The sequence below is a fragment of the Lepeophtheirus salmonis genome, chromosome 1, assembly GCF_016086655.4.
Source record: "Lepeophtheirus salmonis chromosome 1, UVic_Lsal_1.4, whole genome shotgun sequence".
In the NCBI taxonomy this organism is placed as follows: Eukaryota; Metazoa; Arthropoda; class Copepoda; order Siphonostomatoida; family Caligidae; genus Lepeophtheirus; species Lepeophtheirus salmonis.
Window position 1 is genome coordinate 49126535 of NC_052131.2, and position 10805 is coordinate 49137339.

A 10805-nucleotide genomic window follows, 5' to 3' on the forward strand; every position below is an offset into this window, starting at 1 on the left:
CTTTCTGGCCATGTCGGCAATGGACCTGTTGGGAGTCCTCTTGAACACTGCCTTTACTTGCCTTGTTGAGACAGTGGGCTTCCTGCTAGTCCCAGGGGAATGCTTGAGATCACCCCCAGCCTCCAAGTGCTTGGAAACGTTGTAAATTGTCTTCAACGAGGCCCCAACCTGTTCCTTAATGTTTTTATGAGGCACTCCCGCTTGGAGGAGGGCTGCAATTACGATCCTCTTTGTTTCTGATTGGACATGGTCTCGCGTGTGGAAGTTGTTACGCTCTCACATGAAGAATTTTTGTTTATTTTTACAGTAAAATACGAAACAATCAGATTGGTTGCCACAAAACCTCTTAAAAAGTATATTTACATCATCGGTAAATAATTTTGCACGGCCCGGTAATCAGGAACAAGAGAGTGACAGATGGAAAAATATATTTAATGTTGGTATGTATCAAAGCTATAAGCGAAGTGGCTATGCGCACCTCTTAGCTTAAGTAGACTAATGGTCTAGAGAAAAATAAAATATCCCCACGGCTGATAACGTCACTTTATAATGACGTATGCAACTCTTTCTTTCCTTAGAAGAATTAATCTTGTTAATTCAATTAAAAGGGTAACTTCATAAAGGTTGGCTATTTAGTTATAAAGTAATATTCGACGCCCCTAGCGGACAAAAAAGTTTGGTGAAGTCAAAAATATTGTTGTATAAATATATATTTCGTGTGTTTATTTATATATAAAAAATACAATATTGGCATTGTAGGCTATATGTAGCCATAGAAAATGACAGGAAAAGCGGAGGAAGGGATCAAGAACTTTCTTTATATGTATAACCTTATCATCCTTGAAAAATGGAGTCAAGTCTTAAAGGCAATGAATTAAAGACCCTCACAAGTATCACAGATTTGTATAAATTATTTTTTTAAGCACATGCACAAATAAGTAGAGAAGGAAAAGAATAAGAATAAAAAGGGATTTGACGTCAATGCAATTCAATTTCGTAGTTAAGGAATTTAATACATGATTGATTATTTTTTTATATTACGACGTTAACTAAGTGACGTCAGATACACCCCTTACTTGTCGTTAAGAGAAGTCTTTATATTTAGGGGAAATCAAAGAGATTGTTCTTAAAAACGCTGATATTATTGATTTGAAAATTAGAAAATCACCTATTACGATGATTATACATGTACTAATTAAACTGACTATCAAATCCACAGTTACGACACTAGAACATTTATCAAGTCCGAATGAATTTATAATCCTTAAACCATCAAAGCCACAATTTTACTGATGTAGAGAGTCGTTAATTAATGTATGAATTGTAAACAACTTGTACTAGTCTCTCCTAATATAATATCAAAATATTTCACAAATTAATAATTTATATTTATTATTCTCATGAAAACACGCATTTCCTTAGTTATGACGTAAGTAAGGGAACTGCTATATGTAGGACACAATAGCACATAACTCTGAGGTGGTCATGCTATTTATTTACTTATATATATGTACATTACAATATATTATGCCCGTCAACAGAAAAACAAGGAAGAATGATTTTTGTCAAAAGTGAGTTTGGATTATATTTGTATTCTTTAACAAATGATTACTAATACCTATCACCAAACTATTTGTATTTACCATTTGAAGGCATCTTAAATTTTACTTAAAGTATCAAAAATTACAATAAAAGAACAAGAAGATATTCAAAAGGGGTCAATTTGGTGCCAATATAAGTTTCTTAAATCAAATACAGGTTTAAACAATAGCTAAAATTCTTGGGGGTCTTAACTCATCCCAAAAATTTGAATACAAGGTCTATTATTGACTCAAACATGTCTTTAAAATATTGGGTTGTATGCGTATATTTTTGGATTACCTCCCTTTGTTGATTTTTGGTTAATATTGTTTTTATCTTGACACACCACATATAATATACTATTGATATTATAATATTCATCGTCTTAATAAAGATCTATTTTGAAAGAGATACATTAAATTATGACATTAATTAAAGTAATGGGAGTAATAACAAAAAGTGAACATCACAAACTGATATCAAAGAGTGAGAAACAGGTTACAGCATTAAGTATATCTATGTACATACGTATTGCTATTTAGATGTGAACAAAGAGAGTTAGGTATTGCATATCCGTCATTTCTGCAACTCTTATTTTTAAATGTACCCATAATGGGTATCCTTGGCCCCTACCTATTCTAATATTGCTCCAAAAATACATGGAACAAAGTGTTTGATTCTAACAGGGTCGTTATTTTTCTTAAAACCCTTTTGTTGGATTACTTTTTGGCCAAAAGTTTGATACAATGTTTTTTTTTTAGCCCATATCTTTTAATACTCTTGTATTTAAAAAATACATACCTTTGTCAACAATTTCAAATTATCTTATTTCAAATTGTGACAAAATTTTGAGAACATGTTTTCACTTTTTGCCAAAAACCCTGTCTTCTCTATAAATTTGACATCAAAATTTTAGACTCGGGGCTATGTAACATCCCTCCATACCCTTCCGGAATAACGGACCTAGATTCAACTCATTGATTTCTATTGAAAGTTTCAATTCAAATGAAGCAAATCGAGAGATGTGGACTCTCGATTTGACTTGCAATAGAAAGCTAGTTTTAACTTAAATTAAGAAAAACTTTAAAACTATGTACCCTATATTATAATTAATGGTTTGAAATGAGGTCAAAAGAAATTTGAAGACTCGAAATGGAGAAAAGACTTAAGATTCTACTTTTATTTGCAATATAATTACTTTTTCTTTCCTATGAGCAAACCATTCACCAATAGACATGAGGCTATGCCACGTAATTCTAAAAGCAACCCGTACGTTGGTGGCTAGAATGAAGACGAGATATATTTTATAATTAATTATATCCATTAAGTATTATGTGTGCTGTTGGAATAAGAATGGAAATATTTCTACATAGATATTGATCTTCAATCACGACAACACAACTCGATCATGAATTTCAGATTATAGTGGGAAATTTTTGCAGCGAAACCTCTGCCAAAACTTTCCCTTCCTTCGTCTTAGCCAAAGAAACAAAACTTCTCTCCGAATTGAAAAAAATTAATTATACCGAACAATGTACACGCATGAAGTCAGATAATTATTCTTCATCCAGACATTTTAATGGGTATTACTTTAGAGGGCGCAAAAATACATTAAATATATTATTTGTACAATCCCACATTCCAGACAAAAGTTGAGTAAGATACCTATATCCAAGAGAGTGTCATTGCTAATAAAAAAGTTATATTAAATGATATCCTATAACTCCAGGAAGATACCATTGAAAACCCCACAAAAGTGGTACTATGACTGCATCTTGAAATACTTGAAAAAATATGTAGATATAAAAAATAGATATTCCTTTAAGGTCAAACATAAGTTCAGGGTCAATATTTTTCTTCTTTATATTAATAGCAATAACAAGTAAAATAATGTCATACAACAAAAACAATGATATCATCATAAATCAAATACATGCATATCTTTTTAAATCCTTGTTCTGACGTCATAAGGGAGCTATTATGAAATAACATGCATACCAATTATTTGATTCCCTTTGGCGTATAAAGGGATTGAATAGTCATTATTATGCTAAAAAAGTGTTACTTGATTTTAAATTTCTTACCTACGATATTGCATTCAACTGCAAGACACTTTAGGATTAATGACCTTTTCATATTACAATTTGAAATGCAGTTTACTACGGAGTTTGCAACAATATGACTCAAGTATTTATGCAATAGTATAACAATGTATATTATAGAGTACACAAACGTGAGCTGTGTTAATCCTTTTTCATCAAATGAATGGGTAAAAAAAGGCCTACAAAAATTATCCCTTCTTAAAAATTTCACTGAGGAATGCCGATCAAATAAGGAAGGGATGAAATGAACCCAAGGACACTATTATCCTAGTAATATAAAAATTTAAACTACAGCTTTTGTCAGCTGTGGTACTTTTTCTAGTAGCCTCCAATAAAGGTGTAGTATTAAGAAATCCATTATTTTTTCATAAGTTGCTTTAGTCTATACATTAGCTTTAGTAATGTGTATATCGCGTCATATAAGCACGATCAGTTTACGCTAAATGGTGTTAGAAAGGAAAGATTTTGCGCTAAAATACTTTGCATAAAGTTTTTTTTGATCCATTATTATTTGATAATAAACCATGTTTGACAGTTTTTCTTCAATGACGACGAAAATGCAAGCCAGGGTGCTGTAAAATGTATATGGTTCTAATACTGTAACTAGCCAATCAGTCGCAATTTTGGTTTCGTCAATTACGTTCCGGTAATTTGTATGTCAAAGATGCAAGGCCAATTGTTCAAAATTTGTATAAGATTATGGAAATCGTCGAGTATAATCGTCATGTCAGCAAAGTTTTGATTACCCTGGAGATAAATATTAATGGGGAATAAATCCATTAATAATAACGAATTTCTTTTTAGTATATCGAATATATGTACGCTAAACGGTGGGGATCACAATGGGAGGTATATCCAAAACATCCCAAAATCCCATGTATTTTTTGTTAGCATTGGATTTGTCTGCTCTTAGTGTTCTGAGCAAAACTATAAACCAAGTGAAAAAACGATGACCACGGGATCATTTAATAAACAAATTAAGAGGCCAATGAATATTACTCTATAACTTCAGTCAGTTTCTGCATAGATAAGATAATGTCCTGAAGGTAATAGGCACGTTTCACTCCTTTGCTTTTGCTCGTTGATCAACTGAACTGAAATTATTTATGTGCAGTGAAACATATTTATATAGCTAAATAAGATACTCGATGGAAATAATGACGTAATTAGCAAACTACCTGTTAATTTTGGGGTTTAATTCTTTTCTTCTTTTGAAGAAAGGTTGAGAGATTTCACTAAAATCTCCTCCTAATGTCCAACATACAAATATTAAAAGTGGATCTATTGATTCAACAAAATCTCAACTATTAAATAAATAAAAGTTGTTGAAGAATGATGTAATTGGCCCGCTATCAACTAATTTCATGCCCATTTTCTTCCTCTATTGAAGGAAAAAGGGATAAGCAATAAATGTGTAGCTTTGATCTTCAAGTTTTCTTCCTATACATACGAAATATATTTACTTATTGATGAAAAATAAAAGGGAATAAGTGTAAGAATATCTTACTTTTGGCCTATTATTATTTGATTTTCAATTAAAGAAAAGTGAAGATATATTATTTTCCTCCTATTATGTCTATCAATCAAATAAATTGTAGTATAACTTTTCAAAAAACACATTTTATTATAAATAGAGTCAATGTGATGTTTTCCCGAATTATATGTATATATATATATTTTTTAACTTGTCTATCCATTAGCTTATTTTTTCCCCCTTCAAATCTACATAAATATTTAATTATTCATAAATAAGAAAATCATGTTCTACTTTACTTATTTTCTTTTAACTTATTTTAATTCCAAAATACGCACCTACCTATGAAGCATCATCACTACTATTATAACTCAAATGGCCATTATTTTCCCTTTGATTTGTGAATGTCTTTCGAAAACAATGCCTCAGTGAATCTTCAAACCTAATAAACAAAGGGAAGGTTTATGTACATACACATTTTAAAGTGTACTTGCTTCAGGAAATCCTTGCACCTACTAATATTTGTCTATGTTGCTTGCATAAGCTGATATTTGTTTTATTGTTATGGTATCTCAAATAAAATTTGTAGATATATCCACCACAATGAAAAGAGGAATTTAAAATTAATCGTGTCTTTAAGGCATAAACTTCGGACAAATGTAAGTACGTTTTGTCCATTGTTAAATGGTATGAGTGTAGGTAAAGGATGAAACATTTTGATACTTTCTTCTAACTCATAATTTGACCCTAAAATACTAAATGTTCATATCAATCCGTTGCATAAAAGAACAAAATAAGTGAGGATATTACGAATTTTAATGCCCCATATTTGCTACCGATGGTTCAATATGAGCACATAAAATGTGTCATGAGCGTTGTTTACTTAAAACGATCGAGAGTGGCGCCTTCTTTTGGTATAATAATACAACTCCATGAATGCAAATATTATATAAACTATAAACTATTAGCGGTTGTACCCAACATTGCCACTTGGTATTCTTGGTAATATATAGTTCAATTTGTAACATTAAAAAAAATATGTCTAAAAAAAAGAAGTCAAAAATGTCTTTACAATTGTCAAGTGCGCCATTTTTGAAGTTGTTCTTATTAGTATAGCTACGAATATTTATTTTAAAAGTAGTTCATATCTAAGAAATGAATAAATAAGATATTGTTTATATCATAATGAGAATCCTTAGCAAAAACTAAAGATAAAAAATTAAATATTCACAGAGATATTCTAAATAGTAACTGGCCTAAATGGCGACGTAGAAAAATCTACTCATCAGCCTTAAGAGGTTAATGAACTCTTGCACTTTTCAATCTATTTTGCTCCCGGTACACTCAGTTATTTCCAATCTTTATTTAAGTAGGACTGTCATATCAAATGTAACTCAAATAAGTTTTAGTTTTTGTTTTTATCCACCATATATTTTTGTTATTTCCATGGGGGAAATTCTGCCGGTAATCATGGATGTATGGAAACCGCCCAGACACACCTTTTTCTTGTCAAACCAGTTCTCTGTTGACCAGCTCTGAGTCTAAAAGACTACCAGGGACGCAAGGAACTTTCTTAAACAGCGCCCTTCTTCACTGTAATCGATATGTCAGCTACGTGCACTAAGTGCAAGAAAGACTATATGATGTTACCAACAGCAATAACAATCTTCTATTGTACTATTAGAGAAATCATCTATACTTTTTTTTGAGCTGAAGGCCGCTATCAAGGACGGCTTTTAGCGAAATCAGTCTTCTGACAGGGAGAGAGGAGAACCAAAGAGAAGACAACTGAATATTGAGCAGGCTTTTGAAATTTAATTCAACCAGAGGGCTGCCCAGGAGATAAACTGTAAAATAATTGTCAATAACATGCTACCTACTGTCCTGACAGACTTACTGGATTTGGAACGCCGCAAGGAGCCGAAAAACACTTACAGCAGCGCATAATCATGTTGGACCTCAATAGGAACCTGGGGACTCCGTGCATTACAAGGTGGAGCTTCAACCATGATTCCTACAAGTGTCTGCATTAGGTATCCAGGCAAGTCGGTAAAACTTAATCATATTTGCCTGCGCCAGTAGCCTCACGCCCTTCCACTCATTACAGAGGAAGAAAATGCAATTTGGCTGGAGTATGTCCAGGTGATGACTCCTTTTGCTCTTTGCCTTGTCATTCTTCAGGCCAAGAACAAGGCCTATATGGAATCTTTCCTCCCCCCCCCATCTGCAACATCTTCAGTGCCTGTAGGTTTTGTCTCTAGTCAGGCACAACAGTTTGGGGGCTAGCCCAATTTAGGGAGCAGTGTAATAGTCGCTCCAAGGGGTTCGAGAAAAGTTTTGGCCACATGTTCAAAAACTTTGATCTTCTCATGGTCACAGCTATTCGCCCTTACCACGAATTGACCACCCTCAAATACTTTTGTAAGAAGAATCTGGACTAGTCTAATAATGTCAAGAATCAACTTTTGAAGGAGTTGAAAGGCAAATGTCATAAAATACAGTTGCTTCAAAGAGATGGAGAGGAAAATGAAGAGACAGATTATACTAAGATTAGACTAAGGGCAGTGGCCAACAGGTGGTCAAAAATTCCTAGAAAGTATACCCTCATAACTTAAAAATAAATAAATAAAGTTTAGGGCAGTCTGGCTATACTTGTTTGTTCGAACCCGAGGACCGAACTTTAGGTATAAGTTTTTGGACTGATATGTAGGACTGAAATATACCGGACCGAGAGTGAACTGGGTGGGACTTCCGTCTTCTGCCCTAAATAAGGACTGACACAACACTAGTAAGAGGCCATTAAATTTTGAGAGGCTGAGGTCATATTAAACGTTAAAAACACATAACTGTTGAAGAAATTGAGTTATATGACTTATAATAGAAATGATTTTAGGCAGATATTTGCACTCTACAGAGTATTCATTCAAGTTTATGTATGTATTTGTAAACAAAACTATGAAAAAATTTATTTGAAATGACGTTACCATGAGAATACTTGACACCCCCCTCTAACAAGGAAAATACATTTTTATGCGAGTAAAATAGAAAATAAATAAATAAACTAAATTAGGAAAATTTCCTCTGATAATTTCTATGTTGGTAGTAAGGTTTCTCTCTCAGGATCCCATTTTCGTAGGACTTTTTCTGGTGTTACACCTACGGGCGATCCCGCACTTAAATATTTCATAATATAAGATAATTTAATTATATTTAATCCTCCAATTATCCATCAATTATCATTATCAAATCCTCGAAAGATACCGAACATAATCTTATAAAATTGTATAAACAGCTAATAAAAATTCATATGAAATAACGTGCACAGACACTTTGTCGAAAAAATAATAAATATATTTGATTATGATTTATGCTGCAATACTAAGTAATTATGATTACTATTCATATACTAATGCAATAAAAGGATAATATGCTCAATTATTTATATAAGTGTACATTAATTAATAATTGTCCTAGAACCATAAATATCCCAAATCTGATAATCTAGTCTTAGAGCACTATTGTTTGTTAAGACTAGATCCATACTTATTTGTGATTTAGTGTGAGGTGAATTTTACTACGCGAGTATTTTCGAGTTTCTAAAAAAAAATAATCTAGGAATTACTCACTCCCAGCACTCTTTAAGATAACGTCGATCATCTATGTATTGAGTAACTATTTGTGAGTGTGATCATTAAAAACGGTGGATTTCTTGGATAGTTATCTTCTATATTTTTGAGCTAAATTTGTCTGTTTGAAGATACTTAACAACTCCCGGAAATGCCGGGTACTAGAATTACTTTTACAGACTTCTTATGGGAGTAAATTGAACTCATGCCTTGGGAATGAGATACCAGCATCGAAACAATAAAGTGATCCATTCACGATGAGTAGACAATTTAAATATTTCAAATTGAGATTATTTAAAATATAAACTGGAACAAAAATTCTTAGAGATACTTATTTTTGAAATTGTACATTGAATATTTTTCTATAATATAAGCTATAATATTTCTCATCACTATGCCTTATGAAATAGAATGGTCATAATTTGCATATTAGCGTCATCTATGAACTCGTAAAACTAATTAATATATATTATGTTTATTTAAAAAAAAAAAAAATTTATAGTGATAACGTGTTCTTCCCTTATTTTTCCAAGGGGGTATCCTCGCCATTAGACGATTAGAAATGACTTGTGAGGAAAGACTTGAGACTCAACTTAGACTTGCAGTATAAGGACTTTTCCCTACTTCTGGTTTTTCAGAAATTTTAATTTATAATCAGATATTTTTAGTTATGCAAATTTATTCCTCAAATAAATCCCAAGTCTAACCAACTATCAACAAAAGGTAAAATACAAATATATATTTATACTAGGGTTAGGTAAAAAATTTCATCCTGGAAAAAATATACTGTTGTAATCGATAAAAATACTATGTTGCCTGCTGGGTGCAAACCTTTTTATGACTATTTTTGGCTGGTTTGTTTATTTACATGATTGAATATTGTAGGATTATAAAATGTGGGGTATAATTTGCTCGGGTTTTCTCTTGATTTCTCCATCTGAGGTCAAGCCTTACAAAATTTGTTTCCCGGAAGCGCTTTGCATCCAATGAAGAAGCGAAGAGGGACGTAGATGAATATATTCACAACCTTTCAGACTCTCACTTCCGTTATGGAATACCGATATTTGAGAGGCGCTGGATCAAGTTTGTAGAAAATTTAATAGAAGAAGAAATCTTTTTTAAACTAAAAGTCGTAGTTTTCCATTGTCAGGTTGAGAACTTTTCACCCTACCCTCGTATTTTTCTACAATATCATGTAGTGATTACATCTAAACACACACAAAAAAAATGATATCTATATTTCAGATAATATTGTGGGACATCAGAGTATTTTAAGATTGTATTTCAAAAAACACCTTTTTGGGATTCAATTATTTTCTTTTAGAACCAAAAATAAATAAAATTTGTAACAATGAATAGTAGAACCAGTTTAATAATAAGTTAGTTATGTTGTAACCCTTTTGTTCATAGCCCGAAAAAACTTGCCCATTGTTTGTGCATATGTAATACCCATGTATTCAAGGATTATAATTGATGGCTATTAAATCAATTGAACATTATTGATGCTCTAACAAAGTTCCTTAAAAATCTGGTTAAATCAATCAACTAAACACAACAGAAGATTGATTATTGATTGATTTTACATACATATATAGATCCTTCCACATTTTGAATCCAAGTTAAATATGGTATCATGGCTAACATGTATGGATACACAACTTTATATGGTTAAAAACAAGACGAGATGAGTTTTTAGCTGCACATGTCTTGTCTACATTAGATCTACAACAAATTTGTATTTAGAACGCAATATTCGTTTCCATTTCGTCTAATTTTATAAAATAAGAAAAAAAAAACTGAATACTTTCTTTGGAGGTCTGCCAAGGAACAAATAGCTTTACTTCGCCATGGATAAATAAATCATACCTTATAAATAAATCTGTCTTGAAAAGACCAAAAATAAAAATAAATCAATTGAATTAAAGGAAATAAGTATACACAAATATGCTTTATTTTGGATATGAGGCTTAATCCGTCACATGATATATCAAATGTCTGTTCTCTAACTTTTCTAATCATTCA